This window comes from Otolemur garnettii, unplaced genomic scaffold (assembly GCF_000181295.1).
Source record: "Otolemur garnettii isolate 467f Iridium unplaced genomic scaffold, OtoGar3 scaffold00026, whole genome shotgun sequence".
Taxonomy (NCBI): domain Eukaryota; kingdom Metazoa; phylum Chordata; class Mammalia; order Primates; family Galagidae; genus Otolemur; species Otolemur garnettii.
Window position 1 is genome coordinate 14138062 of NW_003852421.1, and position 23815 is coordinate 14161876.

A 23815-nucleotide genomic window follows, 5' to 3' on the forward strand; every position below is an offset into this window, starting at 1 on the left:
AGGAGTCTGAGGTTGCTGTGAGGTAGGCTGAGGCCAGGTTCTGAGCAACAGTCAGGCCTGAGCAACAGTCAGACTCCATATTAAAAAAAAAACAAAAAGAGAGAGAGAGACAGGTCTTCAAACCACAGTATCTCCTACTCTTTAAACTTTTCCTCCCTTCATCTTATGCTGATTGTATATAGGGGTTGTTTTCCAATGAAAAAAAAAAAAGAAATTTCTTCCAGTGAAAACACAAAAAGGCTCACATTGGCCAACTTAAAACAAATATCACAAGGTCGATAATAGTAGCTTTGTATCACTTACGTAAAGTCAATGTCAATTTGACATTGTTAGAATAATTCTAATCAGGAGGAGGCTGAGCCTCTCGATTGCCTGGTGTCCACTAGGAATGTCCAACCTTTTTTCTTTTCTGCCACACGTTGAAAGAATAAAAGTCATCTGGGGCTACACGTGAAACACACGAACACTAACGAAAGCTGATGACCATAAAAAAGGTCTATATGTACTTTCCCCACCCAAATACCACAGGTAAGCAAAACAGTCTTCAAATAATCTGTGTGTGGCCTGCGGGCCACAGGCTGGACACTCTTCAATAAAATTTCTCTCTCTCTCACACATACACACCACACACACACACAGATTTAAACACATGATATGCTTCACAATCCCAAGCAGGGTTAAAATGGGAAAAACTAGGTAGAAGGAGTTGCAGGTATTATGTGCCAGGCCAGTACCAAGCATTTTACACATATTATTTCATTCAATCACAGTAATCCCATAATGTGGCTACTTGTCCTAGTTTAGAGATGAGGCTCAGAGCAGGTAAAAACTCACAAAATCCTGGACATTTAGAGGATTAAAAAAAAAAAAATCATGGAAGTCAGCAATGCAAAAAAACTCCAATGTCTATAATCACAAGTAATATTAATGAATAATATGAACATTATTTTTAAAAACATCATTCATTTTCTGACATGCCATAATAAAACTTCTATGAGGCACATTTATGTGTTACATTTAAATGTGTTTGCATTCTCTTAGAAAAAAATAACTAGCAACAACCAGAATGTTTGTTAGGGGAAGAGGAAAATGGGAGTCCAGAGTCAAGAATGGCCACTGACAAGCCAAAGCAGAAAAGAGCAATTGGAAGTCTCCGATACTTCCAAGAATTGTTATTGCTGGTTTGTCCTAAATCAAGGGAAAGCGCACATTCAATATACACTAGACTCTGAGTAGCACTGACCTTGGCAGTGACCTCAAATTGTTTCAGTCCTTTGACATTAAACATTTCGTCTCGTAACTGTCTGAGTGGAACCTGTAATAGCGTGGTCCACAGTTCTGAAGACAGAGTAAATCTAAATGTGCCGTCTAGAAAAAGTGACAGAAAGTGTCTTCATGTAGTCATGGGAAACAAAGGCAAAGGTACCTTTCAACTAGAGCACTGGATGATTTCCTGAGGCCTTTGATATGTGAAAATACAGAATTCTAGAGACAGGCATCTGCATCTCAAGTTACTGTCATTCGGTTGACTGGCTGAATAATATAAGAATATACATTGCTGGCTCAGTGCCTGTAGCACAGCGGTTATGGCACCGGCCACATACACTGAGGGTGGCAGGTTCCATTCCATTCCAGGCCAGCTAAATAATAATAACAACTGCAACAAAAAATAGCTGGGCGTTGTGGCAGGTGCCTGTAGTCCCAGCTACTTGGGAGGCTGAGGCAAGAGAATCACATAAACCCAAGAGTTTGAGGTTGCTGTGAGCTGTGACGCCACGGCACTCTACCAAGAGCAATGTAGTGAGACTATGTCTCCAAAAAAAAAAAAAATATATATATATATATATACACCTTGTTTTTATTTTTTACTTTATTTTTTTGAGACAGAGTTTCACTCTGTTGCCCCAGGCTAGAGTGCCCGGACCATCTGTCTAGCTCCCAGCAAGCTCCTGGGTTCAAGCAATCCTCCTCCCTCAGCCTCCCAAGTAGCCAGGTCTATAGGCACCCACCACAATGCCCTGCTAATTTCTCTTATTTTTTCTTTCGTTTTTCTTTTTTTTTCATTTTGTAATTTCTCTTATTTTTTCAGTAGAGACAGGGTATTGCTTTTGGTCAGGCTGGTCTTGAACTCCTGATCTCAAGGGATCCTACTGCTTCAGCCTCCCAGAGTGCTAGGATTATAATTGCGAGCCACCAACCCAGCCTATACCCAGCGTTTAAACAGATTACAATTCAGTTAGAAAGCATAGTGCCTGACAGATAGTAAGTGCTCAACAAAGACCTGCTGAGTGGGGGAACAGTAAAAAAAAAAAAAAAAAAAAAAAGCAATGAAACAAGCATACAAAAATGATAAAAATAACACAAAACGTGACCCATGCCATAAGAAAGGTAGAAGTATTGCTGGCGTAGTGAAGTACTGGAGGGTGAAGACATTGCTCCTAGAAGAAATCACGAGGGCTTCATGAAGACAAATGGTCCTGAGAGGTAGGAGGATTCCCAGACAACCTTCCACCGAATGAAGAATTGGGCATATCATATTATGGCAGCCTTCAGACACATGCTTATGGTTTGATCTAAAAAACTCATGCAAAGAATAAAGAAACATTAACTTTTAAATATCCTTTCCTTTTATAGAAACTTGGCAACCGAATCTAACTGAAATGTCAGGAATTGGTATCTCAGTCCAGCCAACCTAATGAAATTTTAAAGCCTTGCATGTCAAAACTCCATGATGGTTAAGAGAAGAATCATTTAAACCTAATCCATACACAATTACTATGCAAGCAAAATGGAACAAATTCCTTCTTCTTTAAGACCTCCATTATTTGCTCCAATTGAATAAAAGTATAAAGAAAAACATATTTAAATCTTGGAAAACCTCTAAGGTGCTCTAGGATGCCTTCCTGGTCCTCTCCCTGCTCCTTTCCCTGTGTACATCTGCTACTTATTAACAACACTAAAACAACAGGAAAACATCTATAAACAACAGTTCCTACAAAGAAGACACAAGACATTCTTTTGTAAGAAGAATCTTAGTAACAGATGTTTCAGTGATACATCTAAAATCCAATATTCAGCAGAGCAGAGATGATAAACTTCATTGTAACACAACAGAGAAATATAAGTTATCCTTGATTTGTTTTTGCTCATAATAGCTCCTCAAGGCCACTCTAGTTCAAGTTTATTATTCTTCAGCTCGCTTGCTGGCATTGAACACAGTCTTCTTTAGAGTCTAAGTCTAAGCATTTGAAATGGAAATGAAGTCTCACAGAGGCTGCACGGGAATGCTACATTGACTCACAGGATTAGAAAACACTAGCAATTACTGAGTTGAATCTCACTTCACAGATTTGTAACTTGCTGGAGTCAGCAGGCTAGTCAATGGCAGGTGAGAGCAAGGAGCAGGTACCAGGTTTCTGGACTGCGAGTTTAAATACCAGGTACACACCATCACAGCTGGTACCACCAGAGCTTTCCTGGTAAGGACACAATGACCTCGGTTAAATAAATAAGTCCTGACTAAAACATGGATCTCAAGTGTCTTCATGGCAGATAGGCAAGGAAAAAAAATGGATGGCTTTGGGATACTTTTTCTACCCTAAACTTTATTTTTTTTTTTTTAACAGTTTTCTGTTTGTTTCAGAGGGAGTTTAAAAGTTTGGCCAAATTACCTGGTGGGTTGGTATGCTCTTTGTATCCACAGCAAGAATTGCTCATCATAAAGCAACCACTACATTTGTTATTCCCCTATGTAGCAGGCATTTTCCTAGACTCAGTACATGCAACTGCTGTTTGGTTTGGTTGCAGTGATGGTGTTAACAATAAGAAAATAACAACAACTAACGTTGACTGAACACTCACCTTACCCAGCACTGTTCTAAAAACTCTATATACATTTTCCTTTAATCTTTCGATAATAAAGCATTATTCTCATTTATAAATGAGGAAATTGAAGGGAAGACATTATTGGCTGATATATGACAGAGAGTCTTCCCACATTCAGCCTAGAGACACTGGAACAGAGACAAACATCTACTGTAGGATTTTATTCATAAAAAGATCTATTAAAGTTTTGTTATTACCACCATCCAGAGCAATGTTTTTAAAACTTGAATATGTAGGCCTGGCCCAGTGGCTCACACCTGTAATCCTAGCACTCTAGGAGGTCAAGGTGGGTGGATCACCTAAGCTCAGGAGTTTGAGACCAGCCTGAGCAAGAGCAAGACCCCATCTCTACTAAAAATAGAAAAACTAAGGCCGAGTTGAGTAGATTGCTTGAGCTCAGGAGTTTGAGACCAGCCTGAACAAGAGTGAGACCCCCATCTCTACCAAAAATAGAAAAAGTTAGCTGGGTATCGTGGTAGATGCCTGTATTTCTAGCTATTCAGGAGGCTGAGGCAAAAAGGATGGCTCAAACCCCATAGTCTGAGGTTGCTATGAGTTATGATGATGCCATAGCACTCTACCCAGTGTGACCAAGTGAGACTCTATGTCAAAAAATAAATAGATCAAAATAGAAAAACTAGCCAGACGTTGTGGCAGCTGCCTGTAGTCCCAGCTACTGGGGAGGCTGAGGCAAGAGGATCACTTGAGCCCAAGAGTTTGAGGTTGCTGTGAGTTACAATGATGCCATTCTACCCAGGGCAACAGAGTGAGACAGTGTCTCAAAAGCCAAAAAAACAAAAACAAAACTTGAATATATATACAAATTATTCAAAACTCTTGTTAAAACGTAAACTTTTTTGATTTAGCAAATCCAGGGTAGGCCTGAGATTCTACATTTCTAACAAGCTCTGAGGATTTCCTGATGCTGCTGGGCTACAGACCACCCTGAGTAACAAGGGATTCGAGCATGGAAATTATTCATTACATAGAAAACATTATGTTTAATTTTACACATGGGAGGAAAATGCTACTAGCCAGCCTACAGATTCAACCTAAGTAAGGGCCCAAACTGGACCATACCTTGTGCAGACTTTAACCTTCTAATCACTATTTCCTTCTTTTATGATGCACCCTCAGCGTTAAGACAGAACTTCCCATTTTCCCTTACCAGACCCAACAACAGCCCTAACAAGGGGGCTATATGTAAAATACCACTAAAGGCAATACTTGGACTGATGGCTGCTTAATTAACTTAATGTGAAACAACAGGATTGGGATCCTTTGCATGTCAAGTGCTACAAGTTTTTTTCTCCATAATAAAAATTCCCATAGGGAGCAGTTTATTTTTAACAGACTTTCTAATTGGTTAGGACTTAACATATGTAATTCTGAATCATCAAAGAAGCCCTAATTGGTCTTTGAAAGGTGTAATCCATTCTGTTACCCAAATATATTACCAGTCTAAAACCCATTTAGAAGCTGATTTGCTCTCACCTGAATTTCTACCGAGCCTGGACTATTTATACTAAGGAAAGTAAGGTCAAGGGCATTCAAGTCTCAAATCAAAAATCAGGGGGTAGGGGATGGGGAAGCTCTAAATACCTAAAAGCATTAAGAACCTGGCCAGGCACAATCACTCACCACGCCTATAATCCCAGCACTTTGGGTGGCCAAGCCAGCCTGGGAAATAGTGAGACCCTCATTTCTGTAAAAATTTTAAAAATTAGCCCAGCATGGTAGGTAGCACACAAATGCAGTCCTAGCTACTCCAGAGGCTGAGGCAGGAGGATCGCTTGAGCCCAGGGGCTGGAGGCTGCAGTGAACTATGATAGAGGACACTGCACTCAATCCAGGCAACAGACTGAGATTCTGTCTCAAAAAAAACCCACCAAAAAATACAAACAAAAAAAGGGCATGTGTATGTTAAAAGCTTTTTTATGTTAACTTAAATCATACATAAAAAGTTCATTCATCCACTAATTTTTACACAAAACAAAGGCCATTTCTTTCAGAACGGCCTACTGATTGGAGTTCTGGTGGTTTTTTCCATGGAAAGTAAAGGATGATGTATCATCATTTTTCAGAGTCTGCTTCTTTAAAGGGGGTAAAATACTACAAGACGATTGAAAAACAATCTGACTGCAGAAGCCTGGTATCTTTTTATAATCGCCTCCCTCCTATACCTAATTCAACAGTGATATTTTTTAGTACAGTGATTCTCAAATATTAGTATGCTTCAGAATCACCTGGAGAGGTTAGTAAAACAAAGACTTCATGGCCTGACCCTACAGGTGTTCTAACTCTGTAGATATGGGGAGGGACCCAAGATTTTGCATTTTTAACGAGTTTCAAGAAGATGCAGGATGTTGCTGATGTGGCAACCACATATTTATTTATTTATTTATTTGGGGGGGAGGAACCACATTTTGAGAATGCACCCTTACTGATTCCGTCTTCCATAAAAGCACATTTTTCTGTACTCATATTATGTTTATTTGCATAATACTTAATTAAATTCCATAACTTAAGGCCAAATACCACTGATTCTTGGTAACTTACAACTCAACTGGGAGGAGTGTGGAAGTGCTTAGACATTTGACTGGGACATCCATAGACAGTGAACTATCTATGGGCATCAGTTAATTTATGTCACAAAAGGAACAGAGAGGGGACTTGTTATGATAGTGAACTGGTTAAATGGACATCAGTTAGGAAAACTTCAACAGCATTAAGTTGAAGCTTATGACTTTCTTATATTTACCTAACACAGAAGATTTTAAAAGAACATGAGCTAGAAATACATGATTATCTAATAATCACACACTTACTAAAGCTTTTTCTCATTACTGAGCATCTGGCACACAGATTTCTTTTTTTTTTCTTATTTAGGTTCTATTTTTATTTTATTTTATTTTTGCAGTTTTTGGCCCGGGCTGGGTTTGAACCCGCCACCTCCGGCATATGGGGTTGGCACTTTACTCCTCTGAGCCATAGGCACTGCCCATGAGCATCTGAAACTATGTTACTATATAGGGTGATCTGGCTTTAGTCTGTAGGCATAAAAATTCCCTGTTGAGACCTGACATGTGAGCCTTACAAACTTTACCACTGACATCCTCTGAGAAATCAAGGTATTTGTGATTCAACAGCTTTTGTGAATTTAACCTTCTTTTAAGACTATTTTCTAGGAAAAGTTTTAATTAATTGATCCAAACCCACTGAAGTTTTTAGAGAAGCAAAACCAGGAGAGTGGAACTTGTGCCCTTCTGCATTCAGTATGCCCCAAATCCATTTTCATTCAACTAAATAACAAGTAGATACATAGTATGCTAGAACACAAGTTATCCTCTCTCACACACACATACACACACCCCTCTTGGGTACCCCGCTGCATCAATAAACCAAGAAAAGATTAACCAATTGTGACAGTTTGTCAAGACCTCATGAAAATGATTCACCTCCAATAGCACACACCTCAATAGAGGCCAAGGACAAGGCAGTCACCACCTATTGCCTCACTCCTCCCCAGCTTACTCCCTGATCCTAATCGCACAGGCACTGAAATGCAGCAGAGCCCCAGTGCCATTAAAAAACAAAACAAAACAAAAACAATAAAAAACCCACCAGAAACCCTAGAAATTCCAGCACAATTTCACTTCCAAAAACTCCAAAGAAAAGCTAAGTTATCCATAAACAGGGTGTCCCAAAGATTGCCATGCATACATACATAAGGAAGATGGGAAATTATAGCTAAATGTATCTTTATTTATAATATGTTCATTATAAGATTTTACAAAATATTTCTCTATGTGTTGATATATAAATATATAAAATATTAAAAACACAAAATATGATATGAAATATGAGCTTGTTTATTTTCCTATGTATGGTGACCTTTGGAACGCCCTCTATAGAGCCCATGATTTTTGTATCTGACTGAGTTTATGCTTGTTTCTCTTCTCAAAAGAAATGAAAGCTATAAACACCAAGGGAAAATAAAAAACATTAGCAAACAAAAGTACTATCTATTAAAAAAAATCCCAACAATCTACAAAGAGTTATTAAAATTAATGAGAAGTTAGCAAAGTTACTGTCTATTAATCAGTATATGCTAAAGTCAATAGCATTTCTAAGCTATAACAAAAAAGACTCAGAAAGCACAACTTACGATGGCCATTTGTGGCATTATTCATGCAACAATGAAAATGAACAATCTGTAAAGTAATTCATGATCTGACTTTATCTTTTTGTTGTTGAGACAGAGTCTCACTCTGTACCCTGAGTACAGTGGCATTATCACAGCTCAAGGCAACCTTAGACTCATGGGCTCCAGGGATCTTTCTGCCTCAGACTCCCAAATAGCTGGGACTGTAGAATGACAGCCAACTGGGTTTTTGTTTGTTTTTGTTTCTGTTTTGTTTTAGTTTTTTGTGGAGATTAGGTCTCACTCCTACTCAGATAAGTCTCTAACTCCTGAGTTCAAGCAATCCTCCCGCCTCAGTTTCCCTGAGTTGCTGGGATTACAGGCATGAGCCACTGAACCCACCCAGCTAACTCATGACCATAATTTTAAAAGTCATAACAGTAGTAGCTTTCACGGGATGTTAATAAAAGGAAAGAAAAACAAGAGAGCATCTAGGGAACTGCTAATGTTCTGCTTCTTTATCTGGGTGCTAGTGTTTAGTTTGAAAATTCATTGTACATACAGAAAAATCCATGTATCATGCTACACTTCAATAAAAAATATTTTAAAGATATCATTTGCAATAGCAAAAATAATTTTAAGTACCCAGGCACAAATCTATCAAAAGATATGGAAGAACTTCTACGAGAATTTACTTATTTATTTTATTTATTTATTTATTTATTTATTTATTATTATTTGTAGTTTTTGGCCAGGGGTTTGAACCAGCCACCTCTGGTATATGGGGCCAGCGCCCTTCTCCTCTGAGACACAGGTGCCACTCAAGAATTTACTTATTTATTTTGTTAAGAGACAGGGTCTCACTCTGTTGCTGGGGCTGAAATGCAGTAGCATGATCATAACCCAGCGCAGTCTTGAACTCATGGGCTCAAGTGATCTTCCTGCCTCAGTTTCCTGAGTAGCTAGGACTATAGGCACACACCACCATTCCTGGCTAATATATAATTTTTTTATTTGTGTCAGGGTCTCACTATGTTATGTTGCCTAGGCTGGTCTTGAATTCCTGGACTCAAGCAGTCCTCCCAGCTCAGCCTACCAAAGTGCTAGACTTACAGGCACAAGCCACCATGCCAAAGCAGAGAAGGCCTTTTTTATGTAAAATGTTTATTGTTAAAGAAGACCTAAATAAACTGATATACTATCATCTCAAATTGAAAAATTTAATATTGTAAAGATGCCAGTTTTTTTCATGCTGAGCTCTCTGTCCAATGCAATCCAACATCCTGGGGAAACTGACCCTACAGTTATCAGTAAGGCACACGACGTGGTACTGCCTCGAGGACAGACATACAAATACTGAAACAGAACAGAGAGCTCAGAAGATGATCCTCAGTTATCTGGAAACCTGGTACGGCAGAACCAGTGTCACAGCTCAGTGAGAAAGGCTGGACTATGCGATAAATCGCATGTGGACAATAGGTTATCTATGAATGGGAAAATGAATTCCTGCTTCATACCATTTTTTACAAAAATCAATTTCAAGGATTTAAGTGTGAAATGGAAGACTTTAAAAGTTTTAGAAAGTATAAGAGAGTACTTTTATGACCTTGGAGTAGTAAAAGCCTTTGTAAAACAAGACCCCTAATGCAATAATCTTAAAGGTAAAGGAGAAACTTTTTTTTTTTTTTGAGAGAGTCTCACTCTGCCACCTGGGCAGAGTGCCATGGCATTATAGTTCACAGCAACCTCAAACTCCTGGCCTCAAGCAATCACCTTGCCACAGCCTCCTACTCAGGAGGAATAGCTGAGTCCCTGAGTAGCTGGGAGTATAGGCAGCCACCACCATGCCAGACTAGCTTTTCTACTTTTAGTAGAGAGAGGTCTCAATTTTGCTCAGGTTGGTCTCTAACTCCTGAGCTCAGACTATCTACTGCCTCCACTTCCCCAAGTGCGTGCCACTACGCCTGGCCTAAGGGGAATCTTTTTAAAATAGCATTTTAAAAAACCCAGAACAAATGATAATTAAAAAAATTAAAACCAAGTGAAAAGAGAAATCACAGCTCAGAAAATATATTTGTAATAACAAAGATTTATGTAAGTGAAAGACAAATAATTCTTGGTAATCAATTAGAAAGGGCAAAAAAAATGACTAAAATGGACAAAAAGAGAACAGGCACTTTACAAAAGAAAACCAATGAATGGCCAGGAAAAAGACATTCAGTCATATTAGTTATGAAGGAAATATAAATTAAAGCCACAATGAGTTATCATTTCACATGCTCCAAACTGGTAAAAATTTAAAGACTGCTAATACTGGTAACATATAATCACTTAGGAAAGCAGTTTTACACATACACAGTAAAGTTTAACATGCACATACCCTATGATCCAGCAATCCCAATGTGTATACATAGCAGCATTGTTGATAAAAGCCTCAAACTGGAAACCATCCAAATGTCCATCAACAATGAAAGGATAAATGGTAGTATAGTCATACAATGGAACACCATACAACAGCAGAAGTGAACACAGTGATATCCATTAACATGGATGAATGAGTGTCAAGAACAAACCCGATTGTGGAAGTGGCTGCACAATTGTGTGTGTGTGTGTACATATATATAACCAAAGCTCATCAAACTGACACCCAGAATAGGTAAATTTTATTACATGTAATTTATACCTCAATAAAGCTATCCCTACAACAGCTGAGCAAATAAAATGAAAAAACCAAAAGTTCAAATAGTATCATTCCCTTTTACAAAAAGATCAAAACAAGGCATAATATCGACATAAATGTAATTCAATCATAAGGAAAGTTAAAGAAATGAAATATACACAATCCAGGACAGTCACGTCTTTCCACAGGTGCAGCAGAAAGGAATGGAATTGCAAAAGTGATACAGGAGACAAAACGTGCGAGATGCGTGGTGATACAGGGTATTTACCAAACACGTAAGTTACATATGGCTCACTGCACAAGGAATGCTTCAGAGTTTTAGAAAATAAAGAAAAATTTCATAGCTCCATTTTAGAGATCAACCTAAAAAATTAATTAGCTTTAGTAAAATTTGGGAACAAATAATAATTAAGGTAGCTACTTTATTTTGCTTCTACATTTCTCCTTAACTTCAAAATAGTAAAACTCCATTGCATGTTAAATTTTCTGAATTTGGTAACAGTCTTAGAAAATATATCCTTAAGTACTAAGAGCTAAAGGTCTCTGATGCAGCAGCCAACCTACTCTCAAAGAGTTCAAAAACAAAATGTTTTTATATATATAACACACACACATATATATATAGTCCGCTACAGCAAATGCAGCAACGATTTAAAATGTGAGTCTGCTATTTTTGCAACTTGACATTTTTTCAAAATCAAAAAAAATAATAAAAATGTGCTGCTCGAATAGAACTGAAAACTCAGCATCAGAAACATCATTCAATACTGAAAACATGCTTTTGATGCCTCTATCCTATTTTTTTTTCTATTCAGTTCTTTTTTTTTTAATTAATCAAATAACTGGATTGCCTGTTCCCCCTCCCACTGGTCCCAGGTTAAGAGGTGCGGGAATAGCCATATTGGATCATCAGAACATGCTTGACCTGAACAGATTCATTACTCAATTGTTCTGGGCTAAAATTAATTGTCATTGAGTAGTCAGGTGGTTTTATAATATATGATGCCCAAAGTGTCAGCACTTTGCAAGAGCACACTGAAGAGACACACATTTCTGTTGAGAAAGGACATCAATTTTCTATTCTCCCCTCCACACACACACCCACCCAACCCCAACTCCCAGGAATAAGAAATAGTCAAATGTCTCTCAATTTCATAAAAAAAAAAAAAAAAAAGCCACCAGAATTCAGTTCACTCTCTCAGCACTGTAACTTTTCTAAAGCAAAGTAATTTGTGCTGCATGAACGTTGAAGGGAAATATTTTGGTTCCCAAACTTGACGTAGTATCATCCATGTAGCTCCTATCCCCTCTTTTACAGGACAGAAGACTGCAGGAAGTCAGTATAAGCTCTTTGAAAACAAAATCCACAATCTGATACATACTTCTAAACTAATGATAAATAGCCTTTCGCATTCTTTACAACATTATGTTCAATATGAATACACATGTCAAATGTACAATATACAACGTGACCTAGGGAAAAATAAGAACCAGATGAGAGGGGAACACACCATCTCAAAGGAGATGCGGCAAACTGCCAGCCAACATATACCCTAAGTCATTACAAATTTGCATTAGTCTCCTCTGGGTCAAAAAAGCACTTTTCTTAGAAAAAATTATCATGCCCTGGTTAGTCATAAGTATAAATCTTTTAGGAAAAATTCACCACAGTGTACCATAGCTCATTGATCAGTTAATTACTAGTGAGATGAAGCATGTGATGAAAGTCTTGGGGGAAGGCTCTGTTTAATATTTATTACAATAACCACAAAGGCCTTCTTGTTATGAATCAAAGTCACCCACAACATTTTAATTCTGGCTACTGAGTAATTAGAAAAGTAGTAGGTAGCTGATAATATATTTCAACACTTTAGTATAAACAATTGTGACAATCTGGAGACCTTGGGACTCTATGCAGGGTGTCTAACTATATTTTGTTGTTAGCGCTGGTCTCCTAAGGAGGAAAAACAGGGAAAAGCAGTTAGGATAGAAAAAGAGAAACATATTTCTAAACATAACCATAAAATATCCCTGACAGCAGCATTCTTTATTATTTATTTATTTATTTTTGAGACAGAGTCTCACTATGTTGCCCTCAGTACAGTGCTGTGGCATCATAGCTCACAGTAACCTTCAACTTTTAGGCTTAAGCGATTCTCTTGTCTCAGCTTCCAGAGTTGCTGGGAATACAGGCACCCGCCACAACGTCCAGCTATTTTTTTTGTTGCAGTTGTTTAGTTGGCCCGGGCTGAGTTCAAACCCTCCAGCCTTGGTGCATATGGCCGGTGCCGTAACCACTGTGTTACAGGCGCTGAGCCAACACTAGCATTCTTAATAGTTTAGAGTTTTGGAAGCTTTTGAAATTTTGATCAAAAATATGAATGCCTGTCCTCAGAACCTGCACATGCACATACAAACACATTTTACATTTAATGTCAGGTGATTCACTGACCCCAGTTTAAAATGCCCTGCACTACACAGACTCATAATACTGCATTAGGTTAAAAATAAAAAACAATGAGTGCCAATTTAAGCTTTTCTAAGGAGTGACCAACTGAGAGGTCAAAACTAAACAGAACTGTTGAGAGATAACAAATGCATTATCAACAGACTTTAAAAGTAATAATTTTAATACCTTTTACATTCATAAAACTCCTTAACTAACATGATGTATTTCCTACAAAAGGCAGTCCCAAACTTACTTCAGCTAGCTGCCTTCTTCCTGAACAAAGACTTGCACTAAGACAATTACTAATTACAACCAATTTGCTGGGCACTCACAATACAAGTCTGTTGAAAACAAAAACTACTGACCCAAATAGTGTTCCTAGAATATAGTCTGTAGCATACTGTTCCAATTGTTTAACTTAATCCGTGTTCTTTTGTAAATCCTTGCTCAAATGTAAATTACATCTGGCAGAATCTCAGGGCCTGGGGTATCCTTTTTTTTCTGTTGATCTCTATAAATACAAAATTACAAATCTCTCCATCCTCACATACTATAAGTCAAAGAAGAGCAGAGAGCAAACTGATTTAGTCCTAACAAGGGGAGATTTGAAGAAAATCTAAGTGCAAACTGTATATTTGATTAGAGAGACAGAAGATTAAAAACATAATGATTCAAGTACATGTGCTATTTTATGTAATTTATTAATGGGTTACAGAATAAAGGGCTGTAATTATGGATTTCACGGGTTAAATTTACATGTTTTAGGAGAACCTGTACACAAACACACACTCCTTCCTTGGGGCCTATTCATTGGATGAAGTGCCTCAAAGAATTTTAACAAAAGCATAATTTATTCAACAGTTGAGCACTGACAAAACTACAAAGCAGTTAACTATCTCTCAATCTTAGGAATTCATCTTGATTTGTTTAACAGTCCTCAAATACACTTTTTTTTTTGAGACAGTGTCTCAAGCTGTTACCACCCTGGGTAGAGTGCCAGGTTGTCACAGCTCACGGCAACCTCCTCTGAGGCTCAAGTGATCCTCTTGCCTAGGTTTTTTTGTTTTTCTGTTGTTGGGGGGGGGGGTCCTCACTTTTGCTCAGGCTGGTCTTGAACTCGTGAACTCAACCAATCCACCCACCTTGGCCTTCCAGAGTGCTAGGATTACAGGCATGAACACCACACCCAACCCTAAAATACACATCAGGCCTAAAAAAAAGCCAAATGAAATATAAAATACTTAAAAATATTTAGAAATAACTCATATTCACCTAAAAAAAAAAAAACCCTCTAATTACTAAAGAACATTCAGATTTCTCATAATTTTAAATTTCTTAAAAGAATTTCTCAAAAAAATACAACACTATTGAATATGATTCAACATGCGGGGTATCACAAACCTACTTTAGTACACCTAAGTACACCTAAGCTATACTTAATGTAACACCCTGCCAACCACCCTTTTTTTTTTTTAAAGACACTCTCCAGCTGTTGCCCTAGGTTGAGAGCTGGTTGTGGCATCATAGCTCACACCAACCTCCAAATCTTGGACTCAATGGATCCTCCTGCCTCAGTTTTTCTATTTTTAGTAGAGACAGGGTCTTGCTTTTTACTCATGCTGGTCTCAAACTTGTTACTAGTATTACAGCCGTGAGCTGTTGTACTCGGCCCCACCCATTTCCTTATAGGTGGGCTCTGATGCAATTCACCTCATGCTTCAATTTTTTGTAACAGCTTTGAAATACAGTTCACATACCACACAATTTGTCCATTTAATATGTACAATTCAATATATTTTTAGTACCTTCACAGAGTTATGCTGCCAGCACCTGAATTAATTACAGAACATTCTCAACACCCCAAAAGTAACTACATATCCATCAGCAGTCACCCTCCTCCCATTTTCCCCCCAGTGTCCCCAGGCCTAGCAACCACCCATCTACTGTCTGTCTCTATGGACTTGCCTGCTCTGGACATTTCATAGCAATGAAATCACACAATCCATAGCACTCTGTGACTGGCTTATTTCACATAGCCTAATTTTTTTCCAAGTTCATCAATGTTACAGCATGTATCTCTGCTTCATTTCTTTTCATGAATTCTACTGTATTTATATACCACATTTAACTTACACATTCATCAGCTGGTGGAAATTCGGAACCCCACTTTTTAAAATAGTTTTTCTTAAAAAATTGTTTATAGCCTTCCAAAATTTTTCTTTTTTTGGAGACAGTCTTCTGCTCTATCACCCCAGCTAGAGTGCACTGGCATCATCATAGCTTACTACAACTTCAAACTCTTGGGCTCAAGAGATCCTCTTGCTTCAGCCTCCCCAGTAGGTAGGACTACAGGTACATGCTACCACACCTGGCTAATTTGTCTACTTTTTGTAGAGATGGGGTCTTGCTCTTGTTCAGGCTGGTCTTGAACTCTTGATCTCAAGCAATGCCCTGCACTACACAAGCTGCCCAAGCTTTAGACAAGAACCAAGCCTATCCTCATGTGCTTGCACCCAACTATGATGAGCCTATATACATGAAGTTAGTGCAGCCCTTTGAGGGCTAGCTAGTTGAGTTAGTTCAACCTAACTAAGGTTGATGACAAGAAGAAACTAGAGGGAATGGGTAGGCTTTTGTAAAATTTATGAAGGGAAAAACCCCACAAAGTGGTTGGCTGCAGCTGTAGTTAGGAACTATGGCAAAGACTCTGGCCAAGGATGTGTAAGAAATGAACAAATAAAACATTTGGCTCACATTCCTAAATATATATATAATATATATGCATATATATATTATTTTTTTTCCTGGAAACTAATTTAAAATATTCAATCAGATCAGCATTTTTTCAACAGGTAAACTCCTGTAATCAAAGAACGAACTCTCTTCCTTTTGGAGTGGGTGATGATTTAAGGTCTTCACAAATCCCCTCATCTCTTAGAACATTTGTTCGAAAAACACAGCTAACTAAACATGCTACCAGTATTACATTTAAGTACGACACAAAGCATAATTTAAAATATAATATTAGTTAACTTTGGAAAAACTTTTGTCTTCACGACTTTTTTTTCTTTCTTTTTTTCTGAGACAGAGCCTCAGACTGTCCCAGTTTGAGGTAGAGTGCCGTGGCATCACAGCTCACAGCAACCTCCAACTCCTGGGTTCAAGTGAGTCTCCTGCCTCTGCCTCCCAAGTAGCTGGGACTACAGGCACCCACCACAACGCCTGGCTATTTTTCGTTGTTGTTTGGCGGGCCTGGGCTGGATTCAAACCCACCAACTCATGTGTATGTGGCTGGCGCCTTAGCCGCTTAAGCCACAGGCGCCAAGCCTGTCTTCACGACTTTTCTTGTCTTCAAATCTGACCTGATTTTATATTCTTTTCAATACTACATTTTCCTTTATATTTTCACACAAGGTAAAATTATAGTGATTATACGACCAAAGCTAAATCATCCATTATGTGAATTTTCACAAGGATTTTTATACAAGTCTTTAAATTCAGAATTATCAAATATGAGAGTTGAAAGAGGCCACAGATATGCTCTGGTCTAATTTCTAACTGGGACTATTTTCCATAGATGTTAATTTTATTCACACAGGATTTTTCAATTGGTGGTCAAGCCAGGACCAAAACCAAGAACTTGGGTGTCTATTTATTTTTATTTAAATATAACAATGCTGGCTCACACCTATAATTCTAGCACTGTGAACAACTGAGGCAAGAGGATCCCTTTGAGCTCAGAAGTTTCAGACTAGCCTGAGTAAAAGTGAGATCTGTTTCTATCAAAAACAGAAAAATCAGCCAGGCATTGTGGCATACCCCTGTTGTACCAGGTATTCAGGAGTCTGAGGTTGCTGTGAGCTAGGCTGATGCCAAGGTACTCTAGCCTGGGCAACAGAGACCCTGTCTTTAAATTAATCAATCAATCAAAATCTATTCCATCCATTCATTTAACAGCCCCTCTGCTTTCTTTCATTTCTAAAACACTCAGTTGGATAATAGAAAGAGCAAAGTTTCAGGTGAACTCTCACACACACACCCCAATCTGGATATCCAACCAACCAAATTACACATGCAATAAGTAAAATCTTCCCTAAATTTTAATTTTAAGTATAATTTCCATAAATATACTTCAACAAGTGCTTTCCTTGAGCACAGAGAACAAAGTACATTCGCTTTATTGCATGTAATACAAATTTCTGGGTTGAAATTTGTCTTTATTTCAGTATACCAATGGAACTAATCTTAATCATTTGGCTGTTCAGAAAAGAAAACAGTTGAAGACAAAGTCATGGAAACCAAAGAAACTGTGTGCTGGACGGTGCCTGTGGCTCAAAGGAGTAGGGCACCAGCCCCATATGCCAGAGGTGGCAGGTTCAAACCCAGCCCTGGCCATAAACTGCAAAAAAAAAAAAAAAAAAAAAAAAAAGAACAAAGAAAGAAAGAAACTGTGTACCTAGAGTAGAAAATAGCAAGTCCCCATTTTCTAAACCTCCTTCCAAAATACCAGGGTGAGATAATTTACCTATTCAATGCAGTTTATTTCTGTGCATTGATTTGTACAGTTACTTAATGCCAATTTGGTGTTCACACATTCACATTATTGCTTAAATACATGCAAATTTACTCATCACATCAACCATCATCTTTTATATTTAAAGGAGATGCCAGGTAGCATCTGTGGCCCAGTGAGTAGGGCGCCGGCCCCATATACCAAGGGTGGTGGGTTTGAATCCGACCAAACTGCAAAAAAACAAAAAGCCGGGCGTTGTGGCTGGCTCTTATAATTCCAGCTACTCAGGAGGCTGAGGCAAGAGAATAGGCTAAGCTCAAGAGCTGGACGTTGCTGTCAGCTATGACATCACAGCACTCTACCGAGGGCAACAAAATAAAACTCAGTCCCTAAAATAAAAATAAAATAAAGGAGATGCCACTGATAGTAAATGATATTCTTATATACAGGTTTGCCTGAAAAGATTGCCATATTGTCCAGATCATAAATACAATTTTTAAAAGGTCTACTAACATATCTTTAAATCTTATAGTCTACATCCACAAAATGTATGTACTGCCATCTTCATGTACACATGAGGAAACTGAGGCATGGAGAGGGCAGGTAAGTTGGCCAGGGTCACACAGTCATATGTGGGAAAAAAAACTGGGATTTACATTCAGAGAAAGTGACTCCAAAGTCTGTACCTTTAACCACTGGCTGGCCCTGTGCTGCCCTTCAAAATGGGTCCAGTGCAAAGATGATCCAGGAAACTTCAGAGGGTGCACACATTTTCAAAGATCATCACCTAATTCAGCTGAGCACTCCTGTTTGTGGCCCTTCCTTTTCAAATTAATTAGCAAAGTTCTATCCATCACCTACTTTGTGCCTAGTACTGTGAAAACAGCCACGATTGAAACAAGAACCCAATATGCAACAAACTTAGCATCAAGTTAGGGAAGCAAGTTATGTATAAACAGTGAAGGTAGCAATTAGCCTTATCACAATATTTAAAGACACGAGGTGTATGGAGTATGTAACAGCTAGAGTTATTTCATTTTTTTCCTCTTTACCTTGTCAGCTCAACGCGACAATGGCTTCACAGGCTTTTTCAAAAGGCTTTAAAAAAAACAGCCTAAGGTCTTGGACCAAGCTTCCTCCAGGAAACATTCACAGAAAACATGTTCAATGATGAAATGTCTCTAAAAAAATGTTGTCAAACCTTGCTATTGAAGAAGCTTCTGCCCAAAACCTGACACAGAAATCAAAAGCTCACTATATAATAGACACCTGGCGTTAAGCTGCCACCTACAGTTACAATTATGCTTCAAACACAATGAGAGATTTAACCAAAGAATAATTACCAAACGTTCTAATAAACTGTAATCTGACTTTATGACATTAATTTCATCCACTATCTCTAGATGGTCATTAAATCAACCTAAATTCCGCTAAAGATACTGAAGGGGCTTGCAAAAACTCTTCCCTATACTATTTTCTCTGACACTCCATTTATCTCAGCAGAAATGTTTCTTTCAATTGCTTATTAAGAATATCTGAATTTGCCTTTAGTGTTCTGGATAGCACACATCTCTATATCTAGTAAAAACTAGATATAGCAAACTTCTGAGTAACTGAAATTGCCAAATAAAACGCCTATAAATATCCAAATACATAGTTTCTTGCTTATAACATTAGTTCACAAGCTATAAATAGTAAAAACTATTCTCTATAAATGTAGTACAGCTGTTATTTAAATTTTGAGAGGCAAAGACTACAATTGGGTATTCTAACTGCAATTTACTTTTCCTATTAACTACTCTTGCGTTTCTAATTGAAGAATTTCATTCAATTGCTTAATTTTCACCTTGAGTGTACAATGAAATATGTTCAATTAGTTCCTGGTGTGTGATTTAGTTTTATACTTTAACTTCATTTATTCCATCTTAATCTACTGTCAAGGTTTTTTATTCATCCAAACCCTAAGTTGATCTTTCATCCACTAGTTATCTTAGTCAATATATAAAAATCCAATCATAAAATTATGTGGGCAATGCTATCATTTTCATGTCATTTATTTCTAAATGTTTGTAAACCACACAGAGCTCACTGTTTAAGTAGCTGCTTCCCCTTTTCACTCATTTAATGTTTGCTGTGAGCGTTCACACTACGTATACAATGAAAGCAAAAGTGATGTGACATTTGAAGCTGCCCAAGGGCTTCTGTTTATTTTTTGAGACGAGATTCTCACTTTGTCACCCTGGGTAGAGTGCCCTGATGTCATAGCTCACAGCAACCTCAAACCTCTTGGGCCTCTAGAGTAACTAGGACTACAGGTGCCCACCATGACACCTGCTAATTGTTCTATTATTACTATTATTTGGGGGGGGAGGGTTGTTTTGTTTTTTGGTAGAGACGGGGTTTCACTCTTATTCAGGCTGGTCTCAAACTCCTGAACTCAAGCAAGCCACCCATCTCAGCCTCCCAGAGTGCTAGACTTACAGGCATGAGCCACCACACTTGGAACATAAGAACTTCTAGAGACTCCCCACACAGAAATCACACATTTTACATAGATTTTTTACAAATGGCTCTTTATTATTTGTACTACATTATATTTGAGAGCTACAAGCATAATGTATGAAGAGTTTGTAAAATAATTCAATTGCCACCAAAAATAGAATTCTTGAAATACCAGATGTTTCTCTGTATGAACACAAAAGAGTCAAGAGTTGGAAGGCAGAAGAGGAAAGAATGTATTCTTAGAAAAATAAACTAGGTAGAAACAGGCAGTCAGTGTAAACATCTCTAAAACAAGACGACCTCAATACTTTGTATCAACAAGTGGAGAGGACTCCTCTTGCGGTAGATCATTTTCAATTATATTAAACCTCCACATTAACTCAAAAACAAAAATGAAAGTCATGGACATCTAACGTAGCTTTCCTCATTTGATTAAAAACTCTCAGTTCCCACCAATCAACATGTCCTCCCTAAGAGGTTGCAGCTGAAATCTAGAAAAAGTTGCATTTTGCATTCATTTTCAACGCCATTTGTGATTCTTTAACCGATGGAGAAACTTCAGGAGTTAAAAGTTGTCAACAAGGTGGAATCCTAAGAAAAGGGTATGAGTCAATGACAAACTCTCTCTCTGGAAAATAAAAAAAGAGAACACGCTTTGAGATTGGGGTGGGCCATGAAAAATAATTTTGGATTTTGTTTTAACTGGAAACACTGATGGATTAGCCTCTGGGTAACAGTGTTTGCTGACTGAACCTAACAAATGAATTATAACTGGAAAGAACAGTGTTAAACTTCAAAATCAAGATGCCTTTGCTAAGCAAAACTTTCCCAAACAAATAGATTTTTTTCCTTCTATATTCTAAACTTGCACTTATAAATGTGATCAGGCCGGCTAGCACATCAGTGACCATTTTGGAGTAATCACCATCAATGCCATTACCTGAGAGCATAATCTTATATCATCAATTACAGCTGGGGTAGGGGGGGTTCCGGGCAGCTCCTTCCTTTACCCAGGGGATGTATCTGAGTATCCTCTCTTAGATGGAGGTGAGATTTTTAAGTTGATCCCAATGTTTGAGAAATACTTTTATATGTCTTTCCTCAGAGATATATTACCTGGAGTCTAAGGGAAGTGAAGAATTGCAGTGTCAATCACATGGTACTGCGTGAAAGATAGCAAAGCCAAGGTGAAGAAGCTGGGAGGAAGTCCCCACTGACTCCATCACTGAGGAATGATCTTGGAGTCGGAAGTATCATCCATTCTTTCATTATGTTTTGGGCATCTACTCTGTGCCAACCCCTGCACTAGGCATCTTTGATGAGTCAAAATTAGAGAAACTAAGCCTTCTTTCAAGAAGCTTATCCTACAGTTGAGTTAAAAAATTATTAGAAAGCAGAGGAACAAGTTCATACCAATGTGGCTAAAATTATCTAAATAATGCTAAGGGGGTTTAAAGTTAAGCCAAGGGTCAGAGATAAATTCTTAAAGGAGGATGCACACTTAAATTATCGAAAAGGAACCAGCCAGCATGAGTTTATGGAAAGGAAGCTAAAAGAGCATTTCAGACTGGAGAAAATAAGGAAGTGAGACCGTGGGCGTATAGTTTAATGAGATGTGCACATGGCAAAGGGACGGACTTCACTGGAGTCAGGTGATGGGGGGACCCAAAAAGGAGCTGAGATTATTAAGACTAGGAGATGGCAACTGATAGCAGAGATAACAAAGCAACTTATTAAGACAGTGATAAATACAGTCCCAGCATGCAAGCCAGGGACCTGAAGCCACTGCACGACTGGCCCAACAAGCATCAAGCACACACTTTATACTATTTATCTTCAAATCAGGCCAGACCCTGTTGAGCCTAATTTCACTTAATATTTTACCAACTGACTGCCATAAATCAAACATTAGACAAAACAGCCCAGAAGTCACTACTGGTATATTTATAGTAGAGATGTTATTGAAGATACTGTTTTCTAAATTACTCTGTAAGAGGACAGAAAGATAGACTTCACCCAGGGCTTATTAACAAGAATAGCTATGTATTTTTTGAGCAAATGGCTTGTTTTCTTCTTATAGACCATCATGTAACAAATGGTACTTTTCTCTTCACACAGGCTTCGAAAATCCTCCTGCCAGATACGAGGCCCCCTCTAGCAGCTACATGCCGCAGTGTACAGCAGGTGTCTCACCCTTGGCTTCCAGTCACTCCTCTCCCTCTCTCCATCACTTTGGATAGTCTCCCCCAAGCTCTTTGGTCCAGTTTGTGCTCTGAGGTGCTGTGGGGTGCTCGGTGTTTGGTTGGTAACACTGTCTTTTCTCCACATTTTAACATTTTAGAATTGGGATATACCAGACAATCAAGGTTTAATGGCTCGTTTGGCAACAATTTTTCTTCCTTTTGTGGCACCTTTGTATCGTATAATTGATGGTACTTTAGGTCTGGTGACAATACAGCCATAAACTGAAGAACAGGCTTGAAACAGCCAAGCAAGGCCAGCCCGCAAAGGGCTGAGACACAGGAGAGAAGCTGCACGTCCAGATCTGTGAAGGCGACCAGTGATGGAGGCAACGGAGAACACTGACCACAGACAGAAGCACAGCCAGGGAGAGACAGGAGCCAGAAAGGCTCCACTGGGGGAAGGGGAAGGGTGGGGCAGGACACAACCGTCTGTGCCGGCCCTGCCCTCAGGAACAGCTGATGCTAGTGTGGGGGTGGCGAACAAGTCTGCCTGAGCCTGGATGTCATCCACACACACCCTGAGGCAGCCAGCCACACGGTGCTTGTGACTGCTACATCTATTCTGGCCAAATCCCCGCAGTCCCGTCTCTATCTTTTTCCTCTGAGTTGAAGGTACAAATGGCCTACACCTTTCCATTCCATTGGAATCTCTTCATGCTTGACTTGAGTTTGATTTCGCCAATTAGTTTTGGCTTATTAATAACAATATAATGAATAGAATCAAGCTGATGTTATCAGCCAACCCCAAAGTCTCTTACACAGATGCATTTCATTCGTTCATTTAGACTGCAGATCTGTCTGTCCCCTCTCCCACTACCAAGGGTGTCCAACCTGTACCCAAGGGCCGCACACTGATGTTTTTGAGGATTGTTTCTCTTACCTGTGGTACAGGACATATCTTGAAAAGTATGCAGGGACCTTCTGTCTGGTCATCAGCTAGCATTAGTGTTTGTGTACTTAATGCGTGGCCCAAGGCAAGTCTTAGTCTTCCAGTATTTGGCAGAGAAAAAAAAAGGCTGGACCCCCCTGCCGGTACTCTGTAAACTCAAAATGCATAGAGGCCATTGTTTAGTATAATCATAGAACCAGTGGCCATCAAAGAATTTGCTTTCCTTTCAGTATTGTGACCAATGAGATAGAGAGGCCCTAAGTGTGTTATGTGGGTAACAGCGATAGAGAAGCTCTTATTAAAAGTACATTACTGATGACTGCAAAAGGGCCTGAGAGAATTATCTGGGTGACAGAAATGTCCTATAATTTCTAAGGTGCTGGTGGCTAGGGAGGTGTATGCAGCTGTAAAAACTTAAAATGGTACAACAAAAGCCTTATACTTCAATAAGATTGATTTTTAAAGTGTGTGTGTGTGTATATATATATATATTTTTTTTTTTTTTTTTTT

At 38.6% G+C, this 23815-nt stretch overlaps 1 protein-coding gene across 1 annotated transcript in view; it reads right to left on the reverse strand.

Moving 5' to 3' along the window:
- Positions 1 to 23815, reverse strand: part of KIF13A (kinesin family member 13A) — a 218863-nt gene that overhangs the window by 173794 nt on the left and 21254 nt on the right. The gene's annotated exons all lie outside the window — the stretch shown is intronic.